The sequence below is a fragment of the Mustela putorius genome, unplaced genomic scaffold, assembly GCF_011764305.1.
Source record: "Mustela putorius furo isolate JIRA1106 unplaced genomic scaffold, ASM1176430v1.1 tig00000174_pilon_pilon_pilon, whole genome shotgun sequence".
NCBI lineage: Eukaryota > Metazoa > Chordata > Mammalia > Carnivora > Mustelidae > Mustela > Mustela putorius.
In genome coordinates, this window is record NW_025421304.1 from 34,383,168 (window position 1) to 34,398,172 (window position 15,005).

Sequence of the window (15,005 nt, forward strand, 5' to 3'; positions counted from 1 at the left end):
TCTCCCCCTACAGAGTGGCCCCAGGAAATGGATTATTGGCTTAGAACAATACCCTCAGGCGTGGGCAGAAATAGCGGACATGGGTCTGACGGCCCACCAGGCACCAGTAGTGGTCGGAGTCAAAGCCTCAGCTCAGCCTATCTGGGTCCGCCAATACCCCATGTCCGCTGAGGCATGAAAGGGGATTACCCCACACATTAGCCGCCTCTTAGAAACGGGGATACCCAAATCCTGCCCTTCTGCCTGGAACACCCCGCTCCTTCCCATTAAAAAACCAGAGGGGAAAGACTACAGGCCAGTCCAGGACTTGAGGGAGGTAAATAAGAGAATAGAAGACATCCACCCCACGGTCCCCAACCCTTGTACCTTGCTAGGTCACTTGCCCCCTTCACGTGTTTGGTACACCACCCTAGACCTAAAGGATGCTTTCTTTAGCATAGCCCTGGCACCCAGCAGCCAACACATTTTTGCCTTTGAATGGCATGATGACAGCACAGGAACTCCCGACAGTTGACCTGGACTAGACTGCCACAAGGCTTCAAAAACTCTCCACCTGTTTAATGAAGCCTTAAATCAGGACTTGGACTCGTTTCGCCAGAGCCATGATTCAGTTACGCTCCAGCAATATGTCGACGATTTGCTTCTGGCAGCCCCCACCAAGGCCGAGTGCCACTGGAGACCTCCTCCGGGAGCTGGGACAATTGGGCTATCGGGCCAGCACAGAGAAAGCTCAAATATGCAGGCAGACAGTCACCTATCTGGGGTATAAATTGAAGGAAGGGACCAGATGGTTAACAGAGACCATGAAAGAGACTGTTCTCAGGCTCCCAGTCCCAACCTCGGCCTGAGAAGTCTGTGGGTTTCTAGGAACAGTGGACTACTGCCGGCTATGGATTCTGGGGTATGCTGAGATAGCGAAGCCCCTGTTTGAGCCAACCAAGGATAAGGCCCCCTGGACCTGGGGGCCAAAACAGCAAAAGGCCTTTGACGGACTCAAGACCGCCCTCTTAAAGGCACTAGCCCTGGCGTTGCCAAACCCCCTGAAGTCCTTCACCCTCTTCCTCTATGAGAGGAGGGGGATAGCGAAAGGGGTAGTGATGCAGAGCCTGGGGCCATGGAAGCGGCGGTTGCTGATTTATCCAAAAGACTAGACCCGGTTGCAGCAGGATGGCCCCCATGTCTAAGGATCATCGCAGCAGTAGCCCTAATTGTAAAGGACGCAGACAAACTCACTTTCGGACAGCATCGGAAGGTAGTAACTCCTCATGCGATCGAGGGGGTCCTAAAACACCCCCTGGTAAGTGGATGACTCATACCCATCTGACTCATTACCAAGGACTCTTGTTAGATGCACCCCAGATCATCTTTGCCGGACCAGCCGCCCTAAACCCAGCCACCCTGCTGCCGACCCCGGATCTAGAAGCCTCCCTACATGACTGCCAGGAAACCTTGACAGAAATCACCCAGGTGCGCCCCGACCTCCAGGACACGGCCCTCCCCAACCGTGAGTTGGCGTGGGACACAGATGGGAGCAGCTTCATCGTGGACGGAGTGCGAAGGGCGGGTGCGGCGGCCGTGGACCAAGGCGGGGGTGTCGTTTGGAGTACCTCGCTTCCCCTGGGGACTTCAGCCCGAAAGGCCGAGCTGATTGCGCTGGCGGAGGCGCTAGGGAGACAAGGCGGAAGGGAGACAAGGGACTGTCTACACGGAGAGTCGCTACGCTTTCGCCACTGTCCATGTGCATGGCGCCATCTACCGGGAGAGGGGCTTTGTTACAGCGGAAGGGAAAGAACCACGCAATGTCCCAGAGGTACTGAGGTTGCTTGCGGTCCTGCAAAAGCCCCGGGCAGCTGCGGTTGTTCCCGTCCCTGGACACCAGTCTGCCCGAACCTCGGAGGCTGAGGGAAACCGACGAGCGGATGAGGCCGCCAAAAAGGCAGCAATAGCTTCACCAATTCTGGCACTCGCCCTGCCGGCACCCAAGATCGTGCCTACCCCCGCGACCTGACCTGACCCTCTGGGGTGTACCCCAGAGGACCTACAATGGATCCAGAACCACCACTGCCTAGAGCCTGATCAGCACGGGTGGCATCGGGACCCAGAGGGAAGACTAATACTGCCGGCAAAACTGGGACTGTTCCTCCTTTCCAACCTGCACCAAGCCATCCATTTAGGAAAGAGAAAGTTGCTGACAGCTCTAGAGATTGCTGGCCTTAAGTTCCCCCGACAAGCCAGCCAGATCCAGGAAATCATGGACCAATGTGTTGGGTGCCAGGCTATGAAACCCAGTAGGAAGGGACCCCCCTCCCCCACATACAGGTACGGGGGGGTGGGGGGGGAAACACCGGGGCGGAGCTGGGAGGTGGATTTTACTGAAGTAAAACCTGGGAGGTATGGATGTAAGTACTTGCTGGTATTTGTTGATACTTTTTCAGGCTGGGTGGAGGCCTTCCCCACGATAGGAGAGACGGCCCAGGTTGTTGCTAAGGCATTACTAGAAGAAATCATACCCCGATGTGGGGTCCCCAAAGTTCTAGGGTCTGATAATGGTCCGGCTTTCATCAGCAATGTCCTACAAGGACTGGCCCAAGCGGTGGGGACCGATTGGAAGTTACATTGCGAATATAGTCCCCAGAGCTCCAGGCAGGTAGAAAGGATGAATCGAACCTTAAAAGAGACCTTATCAAAATTGACCATCGAGACTGGCATGGACTGGGTGACCCTCCAACCCTATGCTATCTTCCGGGTTCGGGACTCCCCTTATGTGCACGGATTAACTCCCTTCGAAATTCTATATGGGAGACCACCCCCCCATTATTGTCTGTGCCTTGCCAGACCAAGAATCTAATGGGACCCCAAATTATCTGGCCAGTTTGAAGGCCCTACGGGAGGTTCAGCGTGAAATCTGGCCCATGGTGCGCTCTTTGTATGAGACAAGGGATATACCGAATCCAGAACATGGCATTGTCCCAGGGGATCGGGTATGGGTAAGGAGACACAGGTCCTGAACTTTAGAAGAAAGATGGAAAGGTCCTTATGTGGTTGTTCTGGTTACCTCCACTGCCTTAAAGGTTGATGGCATTGGGCCTTGGGTCTACCACTCCCACGTACGCCAAGCCACCCAGCCGCAGCAGAGACAAGCCAGGGAGTGACGCAAAAGTAAACCATCCAGTGTGGCGCCGGATACGAATGTAGCTATGGAACATTACTGTGTGTCAAGTGCTTTGAAAATGCTATATAAACCCTTGGCTTTGAGTGTTCGGGGTCCTTATAGAAACCTGCTGCATCGCACAGATACTCGGACCCCAGCTACCTGGAAATAAACCTCGCTGTGTGACTTGCATTATCGAGAGTGTTCTCTGTCTAATTGAGGGGGGGTCGACTCCGTATCCTAACAGGTGTCGGGTGTCCAAGCCCCCCCCATCTCCTCCGCGTTTCCTAACTGTTTTACCAACCAGGGCTGGAGGGAACGTGGTAAAAACCCATGTAAAATCCTGTCTCCTGTGGTTCGGAGTAAAATCGCAGCCTCCCAAGAGCCCCTGCATCCCCCACAGACTCCCATGGTCCACTCGGCCTCCCCCATGTTCGGGTCCAGCCAGCTTCTTTTGCAGCCTCTCCCTGCACTTTTCCTCTCAGGGCCTTTGCTGTGACCTCGTGTGCGGCGCCTTCCCCCTGGTTCTCTAACTGCGAGTCTGTTAAAAGGCTGTCAGCTCCCTCGGAGGCTCGCCTATTGCCTCCGAGGCAATAGGGACCCTATTGCAAAAGCCACCTTGTGCCAGGACGCTGTCATTTACTAAACATGCCTTGGTAAAGTGTCTGCGCTGGTTGTCTGCTGTGTGCCAGGCACTGGTGTGGGCCCCGAATTGAAATAGCGTGGGCAGGGGACGTCTCACTGAGCAGGGAGTGGAGGGGGCAAGTGAGGAAGGGAGCCTGTGGACATGTGGGGAGAGGTGCCCCTGGCAGAGGGAATGGCTTGTGCAAAGGCTCTGAGGAGGGACTGAGCTTTGTGTGTTTGAGGAGTATCTGGAGGGAGCCAGTGTGGTGGGGCACGGTGAGGTGGAGAGGAAGGGGAGGTGATCCTGCAGAACTGCTGGGGACCCAGTCAAGTCGGACCGTGTCTGCCTGGTCTGTGTGGTGTTCTGAGAAGGGGCCCTGGCCCCCAGCAAACATTCAGTGCATGCTAGTTATCGCTTAGATCCCCGGGCCCACTGCCCGCCCGCCTCAGGCCAGCCTCCAAGGATCTTTCGGGAGCCTTGGTGTCTCCGAGTCATGCAGATGGGACAGCCTGGGTATTCTGCCGTCTTCATCCTAGGATTCAAGTCCCGGTTTCCCCACTCACCGGCTGAGTAACCTCAGCAAACTGATTCAGGTCTCCCAGACTCAACTGCCAGATTTGCAAAATGATATCAACCGCACAGAAATTACCATAAACCTAGCCCTCTCCTTGCTCTTCTAGGAGATCTCCCTTGAGCTCACAGATAAGCTAAATGGCCTCATGTGGGTACAGTATAAGGCGATGGTGAATTGGCTGCCGGACCCAAGAGCAGCCTTATTTGACCAGCCTTGCTTGCCTCCTGGAGTTCCAGGAAAAGGCCTGAAAAAACCGCTGAAGACAGATGCCCCTTTCAGTGGTCGCCCGGATATTTTTGTGCATGCATGAAATCCGCTGAAGTCCCCTGGATCTGAAGGCTGCTGCTGATAAATTAACTGTTTTCATGTGCCGATAGTTCTTATTCTTAACCATTCTTCTCTTCTCTCCTATAAAATAAACACTGGCTTTTCCCATATTCCCCCCAAAGCTCATACTCTGCGTGGTTGCTTCTTTACGCTCACCCGCTTCCTTTTCTCATCTGCTTGAAAGTTCAAGGCAGTCGTCAGATTATTCCCTGGGGAGGAAAGGATCAAATGGACTTCCTGGTCAGGGGATTCTTTTAGCCTTTCCTCTGGATTCTGTTGGGATTGTGGGTTTGGAAGGGGAGAATGAAAGGACAGGGGACCGATGTTTGGGAATGCCGAGAGCAGTATGGGAAATGCATCTTATAAGACAGAGGGAGTCCTGGATGGGAGCTGTGCTGCCCAGCGTGACAGCTCCAGGCCACACGGGCCTACAGGGGGCTATGGGCCACTCGGAGTGCAGCCGGTCCAAAGGGAGACACACCCTAAGTACAAAATGCCCGCTGGATTTCAAAAACCTGGAACAAAGGAAAAAAACAGCATCACTCATCATTCTTATGGTGATTACATAAGTACATGATACTATTTTGTGAATAGTTATAGTCATAATATTTAATGAATATATTGGCTTAAATAAAATATTACGGTTAAAGTCACCTTGTTTTTCCTTGTTTCATTCCTCTAACGTGGCTAGTAGAACATTTTAAGTTACATATGTTGCTCATATTCTATTTCTATTTCTAGTGGGCAGCACTGTTTTATTAGAGGGCGTGGAAGGGGACTGGGCCATCTGCTGTGCCTCCAGCCCCTTTGTAGCTGTGACCTGGAGGCCACATATCTCCTTGTCTCCTGGTGTCATGATCTCGCCTGGTGACTTTGGTGCCAGGAGCTCAGTGTTGAAGACTGGAACAGAGTGCCATATGGGATGGCCGTATATGCGGGGCACATACACAGCCGTCTGCCCCCCTACCCCCTCTCTCTATACATCTCCGGTTATGGATAAACAGATACCATAGTCTTGCATCTCAGAAAACATTTTAGTGGATTTGAAGGACCTAATCTTGGTGTACCAGATGTCCTTGCTCCCTCGGGCAAAAATGCTACATTTCTTCTAACGCCATTAGCAAGAGGCTCAAAACAGGTACACGACAAAACGATCCGGCTTCAGGAATGCATTTTACACAATTGTTGAATGGCCAGTGAAGAATGGGAAAATCACGTGTTCTTAAAATTTTATCCCATAGTTTGTGTATTGACTCCGAAGGGGGATGTGCCTGGGGAGATCAGAACTGCCTGAACCAAGGGTCAAGTGCAGCATGACCTGTCCTGGGACCCAGGGAGTGGGAAGTACACATCATCCCCCATGTGGGGTTCTTGATGAAAAGGTTTAACTTAAGTTTAATCGATTGAAAACTGTACAGCGAGAAGTTCTGTAGGACAACCACCTTGGACATCTGGAACAGGTCAGTGTCATGGAGAATGGAGAAGCTCTGATGTATTAGTTGCCTGTCACTGTGGTGACAGACTACCACAAACTATGCAGATTTGCTACCTCACGGTTCTGGAGATCAGGAGTCCCAGTTCTGGGAAAGTCAAGTTGTCCTCCGTGCTGTGTTCCTTCTGGGAGCTCTTAGAATCCATTCCTTACCTTTTCTAGCTTCTCAAGGTTGCCTTAAATACTTAAATACACACGCAGACCTCTGCTTCCATGGTCACATCTCCTCTGACCTTCCTGCCTCCCTTTTACCAGGATCCTTGGGATGTCATTAGGTAATCTAGGAAAATTCCCTTAAGTAAACCATGTCTGCGAAGCCCCTCCAGCCACATACGGTAACATACTGCCAGGTTCTGTGGATTAATGGACATCTTTGGGGGCCATTACTCTGCCCACCACACCGGAGGACCATTCTTGAATGGGAGAGAACAAAGAGACCAAAGGTAATTCACAAAACTTGAATGGACCCCAGATCATGGCTGGGAGAAAACATTGTGGGGGCCTGTGGGGTATTTAAGAATAGAGTGAAATTTGGATGCCACCGTGGAAGTAACATTGATTTCTAGCAGTGGTCCTGGCAGACGGTTGGAAAGTGCTCTTTCGGGGAGATGAGGGCTGACCTTAAGTTTTAAGTTTCATAATATCTGCCACCAAGGTTTGGATGGTTTGGCAGAGCGGAAGTGTGGACATGTGGATGAGGGGGGAGGGCAAAGTAGGTGCAGAAAGACTAGTTAATCTAAGGGTTTATTGTATGACTCTTCGTCAAAGACTTGAAATCCTTTAATAAACCTAGTAACAAGTGGCTAATTGGGGCTTCATTTCCATGGCCCCTTCCTGTGTCCTAAATGTACCAATGGGAAGCCCCTGGGATAGCAGACATTTCATATTGCATGAATATACATCAAACCAGACTTGATCTATCCCCATCCCTAGGAAGTGCACCCCTCTCCATGACTACGTGGGTTTACGATGTTCTCCTTAGGTCCCAGCCCAACTCTGCCTTCTTCATGAAATTTCTTTATTGCTATTTAGTCTCGTGGCAATGAGAAGTGCATCTCAGGCTCTTCCTGGAGGTCTTTTCGTCTCCACCCAACCACCACGGCTTGTTGGGAGATGTTTTGATCATCTCCCTGGCCAGGCAGGAGTTGCAAAGGGGAACAAAGCCCGTCTGGCTGGCAGCAGCCTCTGCAGGGAGATGACGACTCTCACCCTGGTGGCCTTTCCTGGTCCACCACAAATCTGTGTCCTTTGGCTTTTGACTTGACGTTTGTTCTCCTGGATCAACGGACCTCCCCACCTGCCCCACCCTCCACCTCCTCTGACCATTGGAAGAATGTTCATTTCCTGTAATTTATTCTCAGACCTTTGCTTTGTCTTTCAGATTCACATGGGCATGGCCCCAGGGGAGCTCGGAATTGCCAAAGGCTGAAGAGCACCTCGGAGAACTGAGCTAGAGAGTAGCCAGCTGTGGAAAGCAGAGGGGTGCCCAGAGAGGGGAGGGAGAGGGAGAGGCCAGGTGACCTCAGTGGACTATCAGGGGAAGGTGAGCGTTATTCCTCCCTCTGCCCTGGCGACCATGGAGCAGGCCTGGGGACCGACCTACTGGCTCCTGGGGCCAGATGCCCTCCCCAAGGGCCTAGCTCCGCCACACACCAGCTCTGTGACTTCACCCAGTTCCTTACCTTCTCTGAGCATCAGTCTCCTCCTCTGTAAAGCGCAGGGTCACTGTGAGGGCTAAGGAAAATGGATAATACAGACAAAGCGCCCAAGACAAGACTTGGCAAAGCATGAGCGCTCCGGTAGAGAGAGCCACCACCGTCCATCATCCTCACAGGCAATTTTTATAGTCGGCTTCGGTCACCACCGGAGCATCCTACTGTGATCCTAACTGACACCTTAGGTTTTTGTCGGGAAAGGAAACCGAGGGCGGTCTCCTAATAACCCAGGTAGGGCTCGATTTCAATCCCGGGTCCTCTTGCATGGAGACTAGAACGCTTCCCGTTCTTCAGGTTACAGCACACACACCAGCACCTTCCCAGTCTGCCCAGGTTTTTCTGGCCTTTTTTTTTTTTTTTTTTTTTTTGGCTTCATCTTAAAACAAAAACAAAAACAAAAACAAAAAAACTGAATTCAACTGAATAAAAGTTGAAGATCTTATTGGCTTTGTTCAATGAATCCTGAATGGGGCAGCATCCAAACTAGCAGAAAGTTGCCCCGAGGAGCTGTACAAAGTCCAAGACTTTCAGGCAGAGGGGACCAGGAAGGAGACGTCACCCGAGGTAACCAAGCTCGTTGGTTAATGAACGTGACTCTCCTTCGGGTGCTGGCAGGGCTCTCTCAGGAAGATTATCTAACCAGCGCAGATTTGCAACTCTCTTCCTGGGGGTTGCACGATAAGCCTTTACTAATTACTAACCCAGTGATTTGTTGATTTAACTTTCTTTTTTAATGAACTTTTCACGCTAGCTTTGGTCAGTTTGGCCAGGATCCCTTCTCCAGGTTCTGGAATGAGTCCGGGGGTCCCTGGGGCTCTCCATCCTGTCACAAAAAACCATAAAGGAGAAAAATAATTTTCCCTCTTCCCTTTATGGTGGGCGCTTGGCCGAGACCCCTTTTTCTCTATGGCGCCTCATAAATGGATAAGCTCACCTGTGGCTCCACTGTGGCCACTACAACGCAAAATTATCTCTGACGTGGTTAACCTGCTTGTTTTCAACCTTAAAATTTTAGCCACCTGGGGCCTCTCCCACAGGCTCCACTCCAGCTTAAATTAGATCCAGTTCGCTTTTTAAGTCAGACCCTGCGCAATCCCTATCCAGTTCCGGTACCAGAACCCTCTGGAATAAGCAGCTCACGAAGTCTGCGGGCTCCTAACCCCACGAAGTCCCGGGGGGCAGGACCCCAGGACCTGAGAGGGTCGCACCCATCACCTCCAGGACCGCGGAGCAGCGGGCCCCAGGGGCCCAGCAGGTACCGTGCCTGGTTGCTTTTGCTCCGGGGAGGGGGGGGGATGTCGGGGGTCGCCTTTGGTTCCTTCTCCAACACCAGAACTCTTGAGAGACAAACTGAGGCACATTAAGAATTTTGAGTTTATTCACGCAAAAATCGGTTCAAATCAGGCCGCGTGCGAGTCAGCAGACAGGCAGGGGCTCCGAGGCGGGGCTGTGAGCCACGGAAGGTGTCGGCCGGCGGACGGCAGTGGGATCGGGGACTTTTACTAGACCAAGGAGCTGGTCGGTTGTCGCAGCTATTTGGGACTTTAGGGAAGAGCAGGGGCCGGTGCAGCAGACGAGCCGCCGACCCGGTGACTGATTCACCGGTTCCCGATTCCGTTTCTGAGAGAGCCGAAGTGTGGGCGAGTCTCAGTTGTGTGACCTGGGGCTCAGCGTCCCCCTGGCGTTCGGGGCTGTTGTCCTGTTTTTCATAAAGGGTCGGGGCGTCCTCCTTGCTAAAAAGAGAGGGTGGGGGGACCTCCGGGCACTTGACGTGCCATTGTCTCTGCCTGTGGTCCGGACGCAGGTGGGTGCACGTGTTCCTGCCGACCTGGGGGCGATCCTGCCGGTGGCTCCTTGCTCTCCTCCTGCCCCTGCAGGGAGTTCTTGGTGACCGTCAGCACTTAAAATACTGCTTTCATTTACAAACATGCTCAAATCAAGCCGTGTAGCTCTTCTTGCTGAAAGTCAAAGCCTCAGGGAGTCCGGTGTGTGCGCGTGTGTGCCCATGTCCCTACACCCTATATAAGTACATTAGTTGTCCACGATTTCATGAAGTTCTCAATAATGTAAATACAAGAGGTAGATAATGCAGAAACAACGAGTTTCCTCTCCTAGAAGCAGGAACTCTAGGATGACCCCCAGGATCCAAGTCTATGTGTAATTCATCCTCTTGATTGGGGTGGGGACCTAGAAGTAGGACAGGCTATCATTTTATGATCAGAGCGTGCCTACAGAGCTGACCCAAGAAAGGGCGATTCTCCTCAACAGGCCTGGGCCTGACCTATGGGGGGTTGCAGGGGCAGGGTGGGGGAAGATCCTTAGAAGGGACTGGATGCTTCCTGGCCAAGGAGACTCAAAGCATGGGAAGGCTTGGACCCGTGGGATATTCTCCCTTGCTGGCCGTGAAGCTAAGGGGGCCACATGGCAAGGAATGAGGCTGCTTCTGTGGGGCCGGGATGGCTTCCAGCTGACCCCCAGCAAGGACATTTTTCAGGTTCGTTTGCATGCTCACATTTTCCATCAGGTCAGGAGCACCTCTTACAAAGGGCCGGCAAGTATATAGCTCAGGTTTTCCAGCCACATACAGTCCGACGGGGTCACATGTTCTCTTTTTCTAGTTTAAAACATAAAAAATGGTTGGACTAAGGACTGAACCAAAACCGGTGTGAACTGGCTGGCCAGCTGCTGGTCTGGAGAGTCAACAAAACAATCAGGGGAGGCCTGACCTGCCGTGTTGGCCAATTTCCGTAGTGTAAATACACCCGCTGTGATTGGTTTCACGCCGCCCACGTGAAGTTTCTTCACTGTCAGGAAACCTCGGCAGTAGCGGGTCATTCTATAACATGCACATGCCTGAACCGTGGGAGTAAGTAACCAGCTGTAAGAACATAGACAATAGTAAGATACAGTTACTTGGAAGTGTTGAGTTTTGAGTGACCGTTGCCCTGTTTTTCATATAAATGGTTAGGAGTTTCTGTAATTGAATTTTTAATAAAGGCTGTTGCACCGTGTGCTCGTGGGATTGCTGGGAAGTTGAGAGCTGGCTCTGGGGCTGGTAGCTGCCCCCTCAAGGACAGCGCAGCTCATGCCCTTCAGACAGGAGGGTACGTGCTCTGTGCCTTAGAATTCCCTCCGGTCCGCTGACTCGGGCCACCTCCACCCTTCAGACAAGGGGGACGGGGAGAACAATAAGAAAGGAGGGGCCCGAGTCCCTGGCCCTTAGAGCTGCCACCCCAGGTGTCCCCTCTTAGGATCCTAGTGTGAGGCAGAGGGGAAATCAGCTGCTACCTTGCTCAAGCTCCCTCTGTTGGGGGTTTTGGTACAACTCTTGGCTCAGTGTTCTGATGCAGTCTGGGAATTCCCTTGATGGAGTGAGGAAACATGTCCTGAGAGAGGTGCCTTCCTAGCAACACGGGGCTGGAAGTCCCATACTTAGCATTTTCAGCCACACTTTGTCCCTTCAGGTGCACTGTGATCTCGGGGACAACCTGCTGCAAGTCCAGTGGCTCTGTCTTTCATCAGTACGGGCACCAGCTCGGCTCAGAACACAAAGAGGCACCAGACCGAGCTTGCCTGGCTTGGGCTTGTGTCCAGCTGCGGTTTCTGGGGATGTACACATGTCCTTTGGGGAAGGTCAGCCATGAAGCCCGAGAAGAAGGCCTCCCTTGGCGTCGGGGAGGGGACAGAGGTGGCAGCAGGGCCTTCTTGTGTCTGAAACTGCGTTGAACAGAGACGAGCTCACTGCTGGGCTACCTGCCACAGGGCTCCGAGAAATACAGAGGGAAAGTCGCGTATCCCTCACGTACCCACTGTGGTGTCCTCCTGCTAATAAGGTCAGGACCACTTTGATAATGATGATGATCGAGCGGGAGCACATGTGCACCAGGACCCGATTCACTCCTAACTCGGACTGACCTGTAGACGCACCTCGTCATCGTTTTCCAATTGAGATTCTCTAAGTTCTCGTAACACACACACGGACTAATTAAGTTATTGATATTCAAGTGAGGCAGTTCAACAGCTAAGCACTGAGGTAGCTCATCTAGCTTGGCTTTTCTGTGAACGATGCTCTTTCATTGTCCTGTGGGAATGTATTTCTACGTCAAAGACGATAGTGATTTTCTTCCCAAAATAACGACTTTCAGGCGTTAGCAGGTCTCCGTTCTCCATATGTTGTCTCAGTCCCGGCCGGCCTGACTTCAGTCCTTACTCTGGGGGGAGATGGACTGAACTTTCACGGTTGCTTCTCTGTACCATCACCAGCTGGGGACAAGAGGTTTGGGGGTTGCCGTTATTAAATATTTTGATCTCAGTCTGCCTGCTCTGTTGGGAGGGCAGTGGCTGGATATTCCAGTAGCAGGAACTCCGGGGACTGCCACTTTCTGGTTCCTGTCCTGCAGAGTTGCTTATTTTCTTCGGGTCTGTGGACCTGCACTCATCAGGAACGTCCCGTGTGAAGCATGGTAGGTCACATGTTTCTTGGTTTCCTTGTGTCTTGGGCTTTGGACCCCTTGTTGACAGAGAGTTTCTGCTTTTGCTGCCCCCTCCGCCCTGCGGCCACTGCGCCGTCCCCTGCTGGCAGCATGGTCTGTCCTGCCGTCCCTCCAGGGTGTGCATTAGCCTCTGGAAGGACTCCAGTGTCCCCCCGGATGTGGGACCCAGAAACTGCAGCAGGTGGCTGGGATGTGATAGACCCACCGAGGCTCTGTTTCCTCCGGCCACCCCTGGGTGAGGATAATGGGGCCCCGTGTGGTGCGACAGAGTGAGCGGGATGGCGTCACCCGTCCGTGTCCAACGTGCTCCAATGACAAGAGCCACCAGTGTGAGCTCCTAGGAGGGGAATCTTGACCAGTGACCAATGGCAGATGAGAAGGGGCTGGAGACCCGCACCGTCTCTGTCCCGGTGCTCTGGTCTGATGTAGGGAGCGGCTGCATGCGGGCCAGCGACATCCTGTGTGGCCGAGTGACCAGCGGTTTCTTTCGGTGACGCAGCGGGCTCCTGAAGAATGCCGGCTTCGTCCTTGCTTCCAGACAGCCCCGCCTCTCTTCCCTTTCCCCTCACAGGCTTCTCTGTGTCACCGCATCTCCTCTCAAAATATTAGCGCGTGCCTTCTTTTTTTTTTTTATCCTTGATTTGTAAAGCAAAGACAACCGCATGATCAGGAAATTATTTCCAAGTTTTCCATGTGAATGTGGCATAAACTGAAAATACGCATTTAATCCTTAAATAATACTTCTATTCATAGCAATTGGCTTTTCTGATAGGTTGGAATCGCATAGAGAAGTAGAAATGAAAATGAAAGCAAGAATTAAAAGATAATCGAATAAAATGAATCACATGTATTACATAACCCGTCAGAGGACTCAGGTAGCCCCATAGGGGCATTTACTATGTTGGATTATGAGGGCAGAGTGTCTGCTGAGAGACAGGACTCCTGATTGTACAGACCCAAGTTCCCAGAAAGAATCCGCCCCTGAAGCCGGGAGCAGCCGGCTTCTGCTTACGGGACAGTCACAGAGATCTCAGGTGCCAGCCAAGCAGGACCCTGGCTTCTCGCTCCCCCGTGGAGCCAAGGGCAGGCCCCTGGAGGGGAGAGGCAGGGCTGCTGCTCCCCAGTCTACAGGAGGGAGCCAACCACCAGCATCTGCCTTTGGTGGAGACCCCTGGGCAGAGGGGAGAGAAGCAAAGCTTCAAGTGCAAAGGCCCCCAGAGGACCGGCAGCCGTGGCTGGAGACTGTGGGCCGGGAAGCCGGGGCTGGTGGCCGGGGAGCTGCTGCTCCTGGTGCAGGGCGGAGGCTGCGGCCTGCGGGTCGGAAGTTGGAAGTGAGGGCGAAAATGAGGGAAACGGTCCGTTATAAGCCCTGTCCCGGGTGTTTGGGGACTGTTGAAAGAGCTGTTCTTTGGCTTCCCGGCTTGGTTGTGGGGGCGTCGCGGGCAGGGAGGGTGGGCTTCCTGGAGCTGGTCCCTGCTGGGTCCCCTCCCGCCCCCGCCCCCGGGCTCTGGCTGCGGGTTCTGTGTCTCCGCCCCAGTCACCGCAGACCTGGGGGAGGGAACGGTGTGTCGGGGTGCTGTGCGCGTGCACGGCTTCTAAGTGTGAAATCTGGGGCTGTCACCTGGTCTTAACCCTTGTTTCTCTGGAGAGCGATGTCCTAGATACTTGCGAACGTGGGTTTTAGGAAAGGGCCCTCTTGATAGGATATAAAATAAAAGGGAAGCGCTGGGCACAGTGGGAGGGGCCGGGTAAAACGATGAGCAGGTCGCCAGGACCATCCATCTGATGGGGCCTCACGGCTCCGTGGGTGACCAGAGGAAGGACACACTCAAGCTGAGGAAGGACACGTGGGACACGCAGAGTCACGTGGTCCGACAGGCGCTTGCTCTGCCTTCGAGATACCGAAGAACTTCAGACACGGCACTGTTCTCTGTCTCGGCCTCGGAAAGTTTCTGTTGCCGGTGGCGGTCTGTAGGGTCACGAAGGTTAGGGGCCGGTGCACCAGTGTCACCCCTCCCGGGTTTGGTGTGACAGAAAGGCAGCGAACGGTATTCGAGTTTGCAGTCCAACAGGTGACCCGCTAAATGTGTACGAACATGACTGTTGCCCTCCATGAGTTTGCAATTCAGTTACTTTGAAAAAGGAAGAGCGTTTGAATTCCAATATTAAGAAGATAAATCGAGGTCAGGACAGACGTTTAGAAAGAGACTCTACACTGCAAATAAAACCAGCCATAACCTTAGCTCTCTTGTTTGCCACTGCAGATGGAACTAGAGAGTTGATCTAAGCACCAGAAGTGATTCTGCTCTCTCAGATTCCAGATTCATCACAGAGCGATGTACAGGACATACATCAAGAGACGCTAGAATCCAGGGCCAGATGGCCTCATGAGGAATGTGGTTTTCATTAGTAAATAGAAATTCTTTTCTGTACGTGATGGTGCACTAGCTTCCTCGGTGCTGTAACAGAACACCCCGGACGGGGTGGCTTGAAGCATCAGAAAGGTGTTCACTCACCATTCTGGAGGCTACAGGTCTGAAATCGAGGTGTTGGTGGGGTTAGGTCTTCTGGGGGCTCTGAGGGAGAAACTGCCTCGTGCTTCCCTCCCTGCTTACGGTGGTTGTAGCA

At 52.8% G+C, this 15,005-nt stretch overlaps 1 long non-coding RNA gene across 1 annotated transcript in view; it reads left to right on the forward strand.

Moving 5' to 3' along the window:
* Positions 1 to 9,007: 9,007 nt before the first annotated feature.
* The window catches only part of LOC106005950, a 56,231-nt gene continuing 50,233 nt past the window's right edge, over positions 9,008 to 15,005 (forward strand). Inside the window, exon 1 of the long non-coding RNA XR_001179712.2 lies at positions 9,008 to 9,139. This is a non-coding gene — a long non-coding RNA (uncharacterized LOC106005950). The remainder of the gene's footprint in view (positions 9,140 to 15,005) is intronic.